Below are 12,726 nucleotides of genomic sequence, written 5' to 3'. Positions count from 1 at the left end.
GAAGTATGCCTTTTATTTCTATCTAGATCTGTGATTATTTTTATATGGAGATCTATATATATGATGCAGAATTGTATCAAACAATTATAACAAATGTCAGACTGGAAGGCTTTGTGATAGATTTGCAGAGCTATAGGGGAAGCTAGTGTATATTTTGAACTTTTGATTGACTCCCTGGCATTCTATCCTCTAATCCATCTCTCCTGAGACTTAATTTCACGCTCCAACCACTGAACAGCTTCAGACAGCTGCCATTTAAAAATAAACTAACATAAATAAACCATCAGTAGCAAAGTCCTTCCCCTCACCAGACCACCACACAGAAGCTGACCCTGATCAGAAACAGGGCTACTTTTCCCTGCATAGGCAGAATTTTTCCTGGAGGTAAGAAAAACCTAGGCATGTCATAGCTTCAGCTCATCTCATGCTCATGGTCTATCACTTAAAAAGGGTGCATAGGCTTGTGTTGCATACTAGAAGTATGTAGGGGCTGCATATCAGCAAGGCTCCCTCTCCTAAAAATGGAAGGTACTGACAAAGGGACATGTGGGGAGTGCTAGTTTTGTGTATTTTTCAGATTACTTAAATGATGGAGTCATCATTCACTGTTTGATTCACCAAAGTTCTGCTCTTCACCTAAAGCAGGGGAATAATTTAGCTTTCCTCACCTGTCTCCTTCTCCTTATTTTGATCTAGTGCATGTAATGCATAGATACAATGAACCATAAAGTATTATGCTACATAAAAGAGTCCAAGGCTTCTGGTAAGAGTCTCTGAAGCCATCTGAGGTACGTTTCTGGAAGCATGACATGCTTTTAAAGCTAATTTACAGTCTCTGGGGGGTTGAATGAGTTTCACTGTGAACACAGATAGGCTCTTGGTCAACTACAGCCACGCAAATCATAGCCAAAATGGCTTTTGGAAATTTCAGGTGGAACGCATCTTGGATGGCAAAAGTCTCATTATCAGTTTTACTGAATTCTGAATAAAACCTGAAATATCAGATGGTTAAAATGTTTCTCTGATAGCATGTCACATGATGGGACTGACTATCCACCAATTTCAGGATTGCCTTTTGGAAACGTGTTGTGATAGAAATGTTTATATCAGCTCTAATTAGAGACAATAAATCTATATTTTATTTTACTGCCTGGACTAAAATTAATAAAAGTGGATTGATAAATGTCGTAAAATACCATTTTCTCTCCTGTACTTTGTTTATATATGTACATTAGACATGGAGAAAAGGAGGCTGAAGAGAGACCTTATTGCTCTTCACAACTGTCTGAAAGGAGGTTGGAGCAAGGTGGGAGTAGATCTCTTCTCCCAAGTAACAAGTGATAGAACAAGAGGAGATAGCCTCAAGTTGTGCCAGGGGAAGTTTAGATTGGACATTAGAAAAAAATTTCTTCCTCAAAGGGTTGTCAGGCACTGGGACAGACTGCCCAAGGAAGTGGTGGAGTGACCATCTCTGGAGGTATTTGAAGGACATGTAGATGTGGTGCTTAGGGACATGGTTTAGTGGTGGACTTGGTAGTGCTGGCTTTGCTGTTGTACTTGATAATCTTAAAGGTCTTTTCCAACCAGAACAATTCTATGATTCTATGTAGACACCCAGAAGCCTGTTGTGTTCAAGGCATGAAGTGTCTTACTTCTGAAGTTTGCCTTATCAAGTGTATAGGAAAAACACAGTTGAGTTTTTACTTACACTGAAAAATATGTTAAAGAAGTGTATCTAAGTTTCATACATGTTATATGAAAGCTACATACATTCGGGAAAGATTGGGTTCTAATTCTGAACTTCTTTTATTAATTAGAAATCTCTTCTTTGCTCTTTTTCTAATTAAATTTTATGCCATTTTAAAAGATGCTTTGAAACTCAGCTGTCTTCTTTTTGTCATCTTACACAGTTGTATTATAGACAAGCTAAATCAAACAGTCCATTTTTGCTCATCAGAAGAACAGCTTTTTCTTTCCCTGCTCTCAGTATATGCAGTTAGGGTGGGCCATAGTGGTAAGAGATATGATCCTTAAATTCCTGACCTAGGTAGTGAACCAGATGAAGTATTTTTATCCATTCTTTCTATGCAATTTTATAGAGCAAATAAAAAGTACATAAATTTTATTTTACTGTAGATATAATCGTAGCTATAAAAATTTATCACTAGATGTAGTAACATAGCCCACGGTGCTGGGAGTAGAGGAAGCAATGATATACAACAAACAACTCTTCCTTACTCTTACTGTTTATTAATGTTGTTACTATTCTGGTTTGTTTTGGTGGGTTTTTTGGTAGAGGGGGAAGGGCCCCAGGCCTGGCTCCGGTGAGAAGCTGAGAAGCTCCCCCTGCTCCAAACCCAGCCAAGGAGCCATTAGAGGGACAATAGATGCACCTCAGCAATTAACATATGAAAGAATCAAGGTAACACCTGAGCAGAGAAGGAGGGGGGCGAAGATCTGTGCTGGGGAAGGAGAGCGGTGCTGGTGGTTGGTGAGGAAGAAGGGGAAGAAGGTGCCCAAGCAGAAGTTTCCCTGCAACCCATGGGGAGATGGCAGCTGTAACCCTGCACTCATGGACGAACATGGTGGGACATTCCCTGCAGGTGCCATGAGGGATGAACTTGGCCAGTGGACTTGGATTTTGTGGCCAGAGGATTTGCTGCCAGTGGACTCTGATTACACAGCTGTGCAGGACCCCGGCGCCAGGGGAGTTTGTTCCCAAAACAGCGCGTGACTCTGTGGGAAGCCCAGGCTGGAGCAGCTCCGGACCTTGTGGGAAGGACTCAGGAAGAAGAGGTTCCTGGAGGACCCTCTCCCACGGGAGGGACCCCGTGCGGAAGCAGGGAAGGACTGTAAGGAGCAGCAGGAGCCACCAGACTGTGAACTGACTCTAAACCCCCTCCCCTGTCCCCCTGTGCTGCTGGAGGGAAGGAGGGAGAGAAACCGGGAACAAAGTGATTTGGGCCTGGGAAGAAGGGAGGGGTGGGGTAACATAGGCAAGCCCTGCTCTTTGTGTTGTGTGTGCCCTGTATGTGTTTGATTAGTGTGAAATTGAATTTTTTTTTTGCTCAGGTTGAGTTTGTTTTGCCCAGAACCTTAATCGGTGAAGAACCCTCCTTGTTCTTTGTCTCAACTCAGGAGTTTTGTCCTCCTCATCCCAGTGCGTGGGTGTGTGTGTGGGGCGGGAGCTGCGTGAGCGGCCATGGGGCTGTTCCTTTGTTGTCGTGTTGGGCCCAAAACCAGGACAGTTAGTTAAGTGCTTGTGGTGATTTTATTGGAAATAAAGCTTTAAGAATGGCATGCAGGATGTTTAAGGGAAAAAAGTAGAAGTTTATTCCTTACTTGAAAGTGGACATGTTGTAGCATCAGGTTATGGAAGTAATAATAACCATCCATCTCAAAGATTATTTTTTTTTTTTAATTGCATGCTTAATTTTACAACTAAGAAATAAAATCTTTAGAAACCTTTATGCTTTTCATTTGACACATTTAAAGATGCTTAACTGCTTAACTGTTGAGCAAGTTGAATAAATTATTTAGAGCTGAGCTACAAATGAAATATGTCTTCAGTGGTGAGAATGTGGAAGTTGCAGGGAATACTGACTAGTATTTTTTAAGGAATATTTTGCTGACTGCTGTAATTATTTTTCTAAGAGTCTAATATGTAATACCACTAAGGTATTATTGCTTATCAGTTATCATTTTTTATCAGTTTTCTAACAGCATTTTCTTGGTTAGTTACCATTATGTTAGTGCCATCATCTGTGAGACAAATACCAGAAACAGAAGAACCCTTTTGTTGCGGGAGCTGACTTATAAAATATTAGAAAGGTTTAGACCTCTCATGTCTCTCTGTCTTTTCCACTGAAATAAGGGGATTTGGGGGAGTTCCCAGGAAGAGGCATATATTTTCAGGAACAGAGCTGTGGTTCCTAAGTGTGTTAGAGCAGCACAAATTCTCTGAAAATAAAAATGACTGAGTGCTTTCATTCATCTCATGATATGATGAAAGTAGGAGCAAGAAAGGTAATTTATTGTTATGCACTAGGTGCTGCATATATGCAAACTAAGCAGAGGCTTTGCTGCAGGTATGGGAACTTTCTAGTTCAGTGCTATAAACTTTGTGTGTGTATTTTATTAATAGTGCCCCAAATCCAGAGAATTTAGCATGTGCTATAATGCTTAAATAATAGAGCAGTGCTTTTGGTAGCTGTTCAGTTTGTAAGAACTGGTTTAAAACTTTCCAATATGTAAGTAAAAAAAAATAACATTTTAAACTAAACTGTAATTTTTAATTAATATTTTAGTTTATTTTATGTCTGTATTTAGGTAATGTCAAACTTTTTTTGCTCTTCAAGTTTTTAATTATTCATGTATTTTTTCCGCCTTGTTCCAGCCTGGTTTTGTAAGTGCACACATGCAATGTAAAAGAGGATAAATGAAGTAGGAAAATGAAGGAAAATACAAAAATAAGAGATATTCAGTGTAAAACTTCCTCATTCTAAAACATGCATGATGGAAATCTGTGCATTTCTTCTGAATCTTTGTCTTTCATGGGTTCTGGCTTATTCTCACCTAGTGGTTAAAAATGCTGTGTGATGGACATACAGACTGTATGTACACTGTCCCTTATCATGTCTCACTCTGAGGTCTGTAGTTGTAGGGCAAGAGTTCCAGCTGAGGCCTGGCCAAATGTTAAGCTGCTTGAAGAGGAGTAAAAGTATGCTTCTGACCAGGTTTATCAGGTAGGCTAATACCTGCTTACATATATTTACCTTTTCAATGTTCCCCAGTCTGGGGATGAGAAAAGAAAGAGAGGGAGGAATAGGATAGGTAAGTAGACATGAACAGGGCAAACATTTCCCTGCTGCCATTCATAGGAAAGCAAATACGTATTGCAGTATAAAAGGGATTGGTTTGCCCACTCTATTGAGGTTGTAGCATAGTGAGATCTGAGAGGAAAATACCAGGACCTGGCCATCTGTGAACTAGTATGGGTGGACCTCCTGTAATCTATAGGAATTGCCACTAAGTTTCCAGTGTTCACCCTCTTGATGAAAACAAGCCTTACTCATGATGGAAATCTGAAGATAAGTTTTGGAAAAGCAATTCAGTTTAAATTCTGCTCTAAGGATCTAAAAATTACATATATAGCTTAATAAAGTTTTAACTTGTATGACAGCAGGTTGATAGTCCTGTATGAATTATCAAATAGATCTGATAGCTCACTTATGCCTCATTTTTTGTTTTATACTGCCTAATTATTCTCAGGTTTATGAATTATGAGCAATACTTAATGGTGTATGAGGAGACAGAACCCTACAGTCATATGCCTAGGTGGAAGTGGGATGTTTTAATAAGGATCATTGTAGTGTCACACATTATGGACATGACTGCAACCATTTTGAGTGTACTAAAATTGCTCTGCTATCTTGGTTCAGAGTCCAAATGCTTTCACCTTTTCTGGGCACAGGCAGGTTTGGGTTTTAATAAAGTATTAGAGCTGCAATATATATGAAGGAACAGACTTATTAAACTTTTTTTAAACTGCTTTAAAGAGTACATTAGGAAAATTTTAGAATTAACATTGATCAATGAAAGGAGAACAGGAAATAAAAGATACGTAGTGCTTCAGAGGAAACCTGTTCCTTTTACTATTGTCTAGTAGCACAAAGTTGTAGCTGAGTCAGAACTTAACGGAGGAAGCAGAGACCCACATAACAGCCTAAGTGCTGCTGCCGTGTATTCTGGAGTTGGCCTCTCAGGATACATTTGTGCTAGCAAGTCCAGGATCCCCTCCCAGGTATTGAAGCTCATGTGGTGTAAAGCTCCCTAGCTCCAAAACCCAAATAAAGATGTGCAAACCAGCACTGGGTATGGAGCCTGGGCTAGTCAGGCTACTGAAATGGGGCCAGGGAATGTTTGAGAGAATGCTAGTTGAAAGAAGCCAATTTTATGCTAGGCAGTATTCTCACAGTTTCTATGTTATTTGTTTTCCAGACCACAGCAAAAGTCCATGTCCTAGGTTTGGTCACTGACTAGTACAAGACATAATCTTCAAACAGTGTCCAGGACAGATCAGCTCAGGGTGGTATCCTGATACCTGTTTGCCTGTAAAATCTGTGGTTGTGCCAGCCAGCTGACTCATGCATTACACTTACTTTCATCCATTTATTTCCTGTTCAACAATTTTTAGTTGCACCAGACACTTGCCATCCACTGTCTTTTAAATTTGTTCTTATTAGATACACTCTTTCTTCACCTCATTTTTAGGATGACAGCCTGAAATATATTATGATACCAATAAATAAAGTCTGAACTACCATGAATATAAATGAAAAGGATTCCACTCAGAGTTAAATTTAGCAGATCACTAACTGGGCTGATTATTTTGTTCCATTTAAGCTCATTGTTCCATCATTCCATAAATATTCCATGTCCCTTTCCAGCTCTGTTCACCCCTTTTCTCCCAAATACACTCTGATCATCATACATTGCAAATTTGTCTTACAAATTTCTAATACTTTGGCTTCTAATCTTCTTCTATAGACATAATGATTTAAATTCAGTTCTTGTTCCCTGTTCTCTTTCTTAATACTTCTTTTGAGTTAATGCTGTTAATTAAAAGTTGAGTTGTCCATTTATTCCAGAAGAAAATTAATTATTTTCTTACAGAAGTGGTGCCTTTTTTCAAGATACTGCTTTTTGAGGATGTATTTATTAATGTCTTTAAACATACATTTCTTTGAATCCATTGTGTGTTCATTTTATTACAATTTTTTCATAGGGAGGTAGAGATTTTCATGCTATTTCTGCATAAACAGATCTAATCTAATGCAGCTGCATTATTTCCATGCATTATTCTGGAATCTCTTTTGTTTACTTACATTAATAGATAACTTTTTTTTACAGTGAACAAATATATCAGGAAACAAACCCACTTTTGCCCAGCAGCTCTCAAGCTTCTCATATTATTGTTTACCAGCAGTACTCAACAGGCATCATGCTGATGCCAGTATCATTCTTTGTTCTCCCCATCTTTTCAGTGTTCTTTAGCTGGGAGCTGCACCAGAGGGGTCTGATAACACACTGCCTAGAAGTCAGATTTTAGGGGAACACTACCTTAGTGTGTCCACCTTTCATACTGCTGCTTCAAGACATGAGAGAGTTTCTTAATACAAGCTTTTTTTGTAGCGTAAGCTTGTCTCAACCCTTCAACAGCAAGTGGAATCCACTCTAGAAGTAGTCTTGAACATGTAATTACAATTATACTTACCTGTCTTTATTAGGCTGCTTTGCCTCCTCCTGCTGTGATGAAAACAGGGAGAGATCTGCAAAATCAGTACTGTGTATCTCAAAGGTAATTAAAACTTTGATTTTGTAAATTATTCATACTGCTGAAAAATAACACAGAGAAATTTTCTTCACTTGATGTTCTGTACTGAATTCTTGCCCCAAAGATCTTGATAGACAAAATGGTCTTTAACATTTTCCAGCAACCTTTACATGGCAATTTGAAGTATATCTATACTATCTGGCAGAAAAGGTTAGTACTTTAAATATGTATGAAATATTGTTTTCTTCTGTTGTTAGAAATGGAGAAGACAATCGGTGTGTTTGTTTTTAACTTGGAAGAAAGCAGAGATGCCTCACTGATAGCCATAAAAAGTCCTAGCATACATCAAAAGTAGAACAGGTTATATTTAACTAGGAATGGGGCCAGAAAGCAACAGAATGAGAAGGCTGTAAATAAATACAAGTTTTGCAGGAGAAATAAAATGGCACCTGCAATAACAGTGTCATTTTCTTTCCTGGCATTTATATCAAATTACAGTGAAATAAGGGTGTATTTTTGGAATCCAACAATCCAGTTGAGAAACTGTCTTTTATTTTGCGTTAGACTTTCATTTGTTAGTACAAATAAAAAGATGTCTCTGCCACAAGAAACACCAAACTCCCAACATTATTTCAGCCAAGGGTATTCAAAGTATTTAACAATGTGGTGTGAAACTCATATAAAGCATACAGCTACCCATGCTTCTGCTTTCTTCAGTGTATTATGTTTCTTCATGTTTTGTTTTCTCCCTTTCATATTATTGTCATCTTCTGTTTTAGGTTTCATCATAATTCAACATATTTTTCAACTCAAGGTTATTGATACATACAGAGAAGATCAATCCTAGTAATACTGAATATTGTGCTACATCTCTTAAATTAAATTGTTTCCATTCAGGACCAGCCTCTGCAAGTGAAGCCTTTTCTTCATACACTGAGGTAATGACCCTGTTTAAAATTCTGCACATCAGTGGAGCAAAAGTAAATATGTGACCTTGTTTTCATAATGAAAATTTGCGGTTTTTTGAAAGTTTGAACAGTATTTATTTTCTTTAAAAAGAAATAGGACCTTTTTTTTTTTTTTTTTGTGATCAGGAAAAGTTATTCTCAGTAGCAATTGTTCTCTTTTCTGCTGTGTTAATCAGTAATTACCACATACTGTTCCGGGCTATAGAGAAAGCAAGCAGTAAAGGAGCCAACATTTAGTGACCTCTTGCCATAAAAGAAGTGTTAAATTTCCTCCTTCCCTGTGGAAACAAAGTAATTCCCATACAGATCTTCTGGAATACATATCAGAAGATACTAATCTGAAATAATTTGTTATTACCACTGAAGAAACCAGTGATAAGTGACACAAGCAGGGTGTGTGCATATTCTAATTCGTTGTATTTATGAGTGTGGACAAGTAATTAATTTTTTCAGGGTCATGGCAGTTCTTCATACTTACAAAATTAATTGTTTGCAAGTGTGATGGCAAGTCTCTTAGCGTTCCACAATTATCTTTCTGACTTCTGCTTCCCACTCTTAACGTTGTGATAGATCACAAATTAGCAAAAATGCTAATTGCTGAGTCCTCATAATCAGGGCGGAGACAAAGCATAGTCGTGAAGCTTTGCCTCAAGAGCCACGAAATGAATGAGCTGAATGGGAATGGAAATTAGTTGGGCCTGTGTCAGAAGAAACTCCTTTCAGTAGGACTGGATCTATACAGGCAGGGAGTCAAAGGACACAAACCAGTGCAGAATCGTCCTGTGAGACTGGATTTGCGTGTTAATGGTCCTCCTGGGAACAGGAGTACTTGAGGAGGCCAAAGACTGTTCTCTAAGGTAACCTTATAACAATTTTCCATATACTATTCCTGTTTAATTTTTTCACAAATAAGCCCAGAGGTGACTGAAACAAAGAGGGAAGTGCCCAAGTGCTGACTGGATTCTTGACTGGGCATGTTAACAAAAGGCTCAGTGGGAGCTGAGTGGCAGAAGAGTGCATCTTCTGTCACCTGAATAGTGGCACTTATTTCCATGATAGCTGTGTTATTCGTTTAAATTGCAAAAGAACCTCACTCTATGCAAAATGTGTACTACTTATGTAGCTTAGGCATAAATAAGTTAATCACTTAAAAAAAGACAGGAGGACACAGCAGGAAAGAGAAACAGTTGTAATGGGGAGATGTTCACATAAACATACAAGCCCTCCTTTTACACAGATGTAACTGTTTCTTTTAAACAGTTAAGCAAATACCCCTCTTTAGAAATGAATATATAAAAAGATATACATCTATATATACACAAAGGGGTACCAAGCAAGCTATTACAGACTACAGGAGAAACTGTGTCTGTCCAAATATTTGGCAGTTCAGCTGTCATCCAGTTAAAAGGTCCACTTCTGAGCAATACACGGAGAACTGTGTTATTTACAAACTCTTGGGATTGATTGAGAAAAAGCATTTTTCATCAGGGTATCTTCACAACATATTGAAAGTGTATAAAGCATAGGGTAGCAGCAGTTCACTGCATCTCTGAGGGCGGCACAGTCAAGCAAGAGGACAAGCTAATCAGTTAAGGTGAAATGTACTAAAAATCTTCAGCATTTTCTCAAAGAAGTTCCTTCTGCTCCTTCCTGAATTCCTGACAGGTTTAAGTCCCTTACCTAATGTTAATTTTAATCACATTTTCATAGTGCACATCAAAAAAATCTGCAGTTCATCAGCTTTGCAGAGGACATGGGGAATAGAAAATGTTCAGTGGTGTTTGCACGCAAGAACGCATGAAATGTAGATCAGCTTAGGAGGTTGCAAAGGTTTCAAGCCGTTGTCCCAGTTCAAATTTTACCCCTGCTGGAGTTTAGTACAATTTTTTCTTTACTCTTCCTTAATTTTTTTTACTACTTGTGGAGCCCCTTCTCCAGAACATTGCTTTTGCAGTAGCTCCCTTTGTCATGAATGAAAGAAATTATCCCTCTTTGGTAGCCTGTAAGCACTCCTTGAACTAGTCACCTGATGTTCAGCTTGTGCACTGGTAAGTGTGCTTTTCAGTGCTCATGGTACCTTTAATAGAGAGTCATTTATATACAGCTTATAAAAATAAATATAAAAATAAACAAAAAAAAATTATCCTGAAAATGGAAACAAGGACATAACCTTGGTTTTGTTTCTCTTAAAAAACCAACAATATTTGAAAGGAACTATTTGAAATATCTTTATATAAAATTAGATTTCATTTTTACATAATATAGAATAAAAACATCCCAACAAACAAAAAATACCCTAAAATTTCAAATTCTTGTATTTCCATATTATTTTACCTCTAGAAAAGTGCTTTTTTTAAAGGAAAAAGAGATTTGGTAATTTTTTTTATCAGCTCCAATATGAACTTTTTTTAAGCTAATTATTATACTGTTTTTAAAGTGATTTGTCCTTATGTGACTGATTTTCTTACCTAGGAAGCAAGGTCATTAAAAAAAAAAAAAGGTGTACATCTGGGTTTTGATTTAGTAAGAAGCTGAAATACTGCTGTGAGGTCTGTACTGGGAGCTAGGGGCTGGAATAGTTTCCACTTTTGGCACACCAGTGTTGTCATGATGTTCCTCAAAAGTGCTCAGAAAGTTTAGAGAGGATGGCATTGCCTCGGAGCAGATGTTTTTTTAAATTCTAAGACTGAAAGGAAATTAGTTAGAAAGTAAGTTTTGGGTTTTTTTGTGTTTTTTTCTTTCTTTCTTTCTTCTTCATTGTGTTGTTTTACCAGAAGAGAAAGTATTGGGATATTATGCTCACTTGTGAACTTCTGGTTTACTTGATCTCCAGACTTTTGGTGTGGACTTGATACAGAAAAGCATAAATGTCTATGAGTTTTGAATAATGAGAGCGTTACATCTGATATGCTTTGGCCATTTTTTATTTTATTGGTAGCAAACACAGTAAAAAAGTGTGTATGTGTTGTGCTTAGGGGGTTACACTGCAGGGGGAAAGGCAATCATTGCCTTTCACTATTTTGGGGTTTGTGGCAAGAATTAAAAACAGAAGTTTTAAATTAAAAAAATATATATTTATAATTGTATTAGGATTTCTAATACGAGTGCTTTAGAAAGTTAAATGCACATGTTTATATACTGCCAGCTTTGATACTGCTTATGGCATCTGAAGAAACTGCAATGGGAGTTCTCCTGACACCTTGCTGTGTCATTCCAAACAGCTTTTGACAGTCTTAACAATTCTCATACTGCTTAGCAGGTTTTCTGTTTTTACCATCACATGCACACAAGTTCTATTCTGTTGCTATTTATTAGGACAGTCCAAGTCTTTTACTTAACACAAAATTAATTTTCAGCTTGTGTTTTTTTTGTCATTTCCAAATACTAAAAAATACATTTATGCCTTGCACATTTTGAGCACCTCAGCTTTCCATTTCAATTTAATTCTTCCTTATAATAAGAAGGATTTTATAGAGAGCAGTTCTTCCCATGCCTTTGCATCCTCTTCAGTACAGAGAAACTAAAAGAAAGGACCAAAATAATTTGTTCTATCAAGCTGAACAAAATCTGTAGTCACTGCAAGAAAGGCAACTATCATTATCGATCCCTACTACTTCCAATGTCTGGAAATACCAAGGGAAGGACTTTAACATACCCAGTGAAATACACACTATCTACTCAGCTTTGTGACAGAAGTAAATCTTCCAATAAAGATGTTATGCATTTCCAGAATTGGGGCTGCAAAGGTTTCTTTCAAGGTATCAGTTTCTTTCAAATGCTAATGAAGAAATTATTTGGAGATACTTTTGAGAGAGTCATGATTATAACAGGGTGATGCATTGCAAACTCTTACCCAAAGGTTTAGTGGAAAATGCCAGTGAAGATTTAGATAGAGATTTCTGAAATCATTCACTACTGACAACTAGCAGGGAGCTGTCTTGTACAGCTCTATAGGCAGATGCATCTGAATGAAAAGCAAATGGCAAGAAATTGAATGTGTTTTCTGTGTGTCACACGTTTGGTTAGATTAATTTTTTTTCTGTGTAAACATGGAATCCTCTGTAGAACTCTGTAAAATGGGAGAATGCTGTGGCTGAGAATTGGAATCATGGGGAAAAAAAAGATGCAAACAGTGTAATGGGCCATTCTTCATGGACATAGGAGAAATTTAGCAGTTACTAAAGTTCAGAAAAAAAGTTTTATTCTACATGTGGTTTTCCCAATAGTGGAAAACAAGTCAGACAAATACCAAGTTGCCTTTTTTTTTTTTTTTTTAAACAGAAGATAAAAAGTCCCCTTATATTTGTTTGTATCCAGTCAAATGTTTTTTGGTATAGATCCTATTCCAAAAAGTATCAGAAGATACTGATAATTACTTTCAGCCTCATGTCTCAAATTGGACTTCTCAGGAGGGAAACAAAA

The sequence above is a fragment of the Chaetura pelagica genome, unplaced genomic scaffold (genome assembly GCF_000747805.2).
Source record: "Chaetura pelagica isolate M959 unplaced genomic scaffold, ChaPel_1.0 scaffold221, whole genome shotgun sequence".
In the NCBI taxonomy this organism is placed as follows: Eukaryota; Metazoa; Chordata; class Aves; order Apodiformes; family Apodidae; genus Chaetura; species Chaetura pelagica.
The sequence above is the reverse complement of the archived record's forward strand: the minus strand, read 5'-3'. Positions refer to the sequence as shown.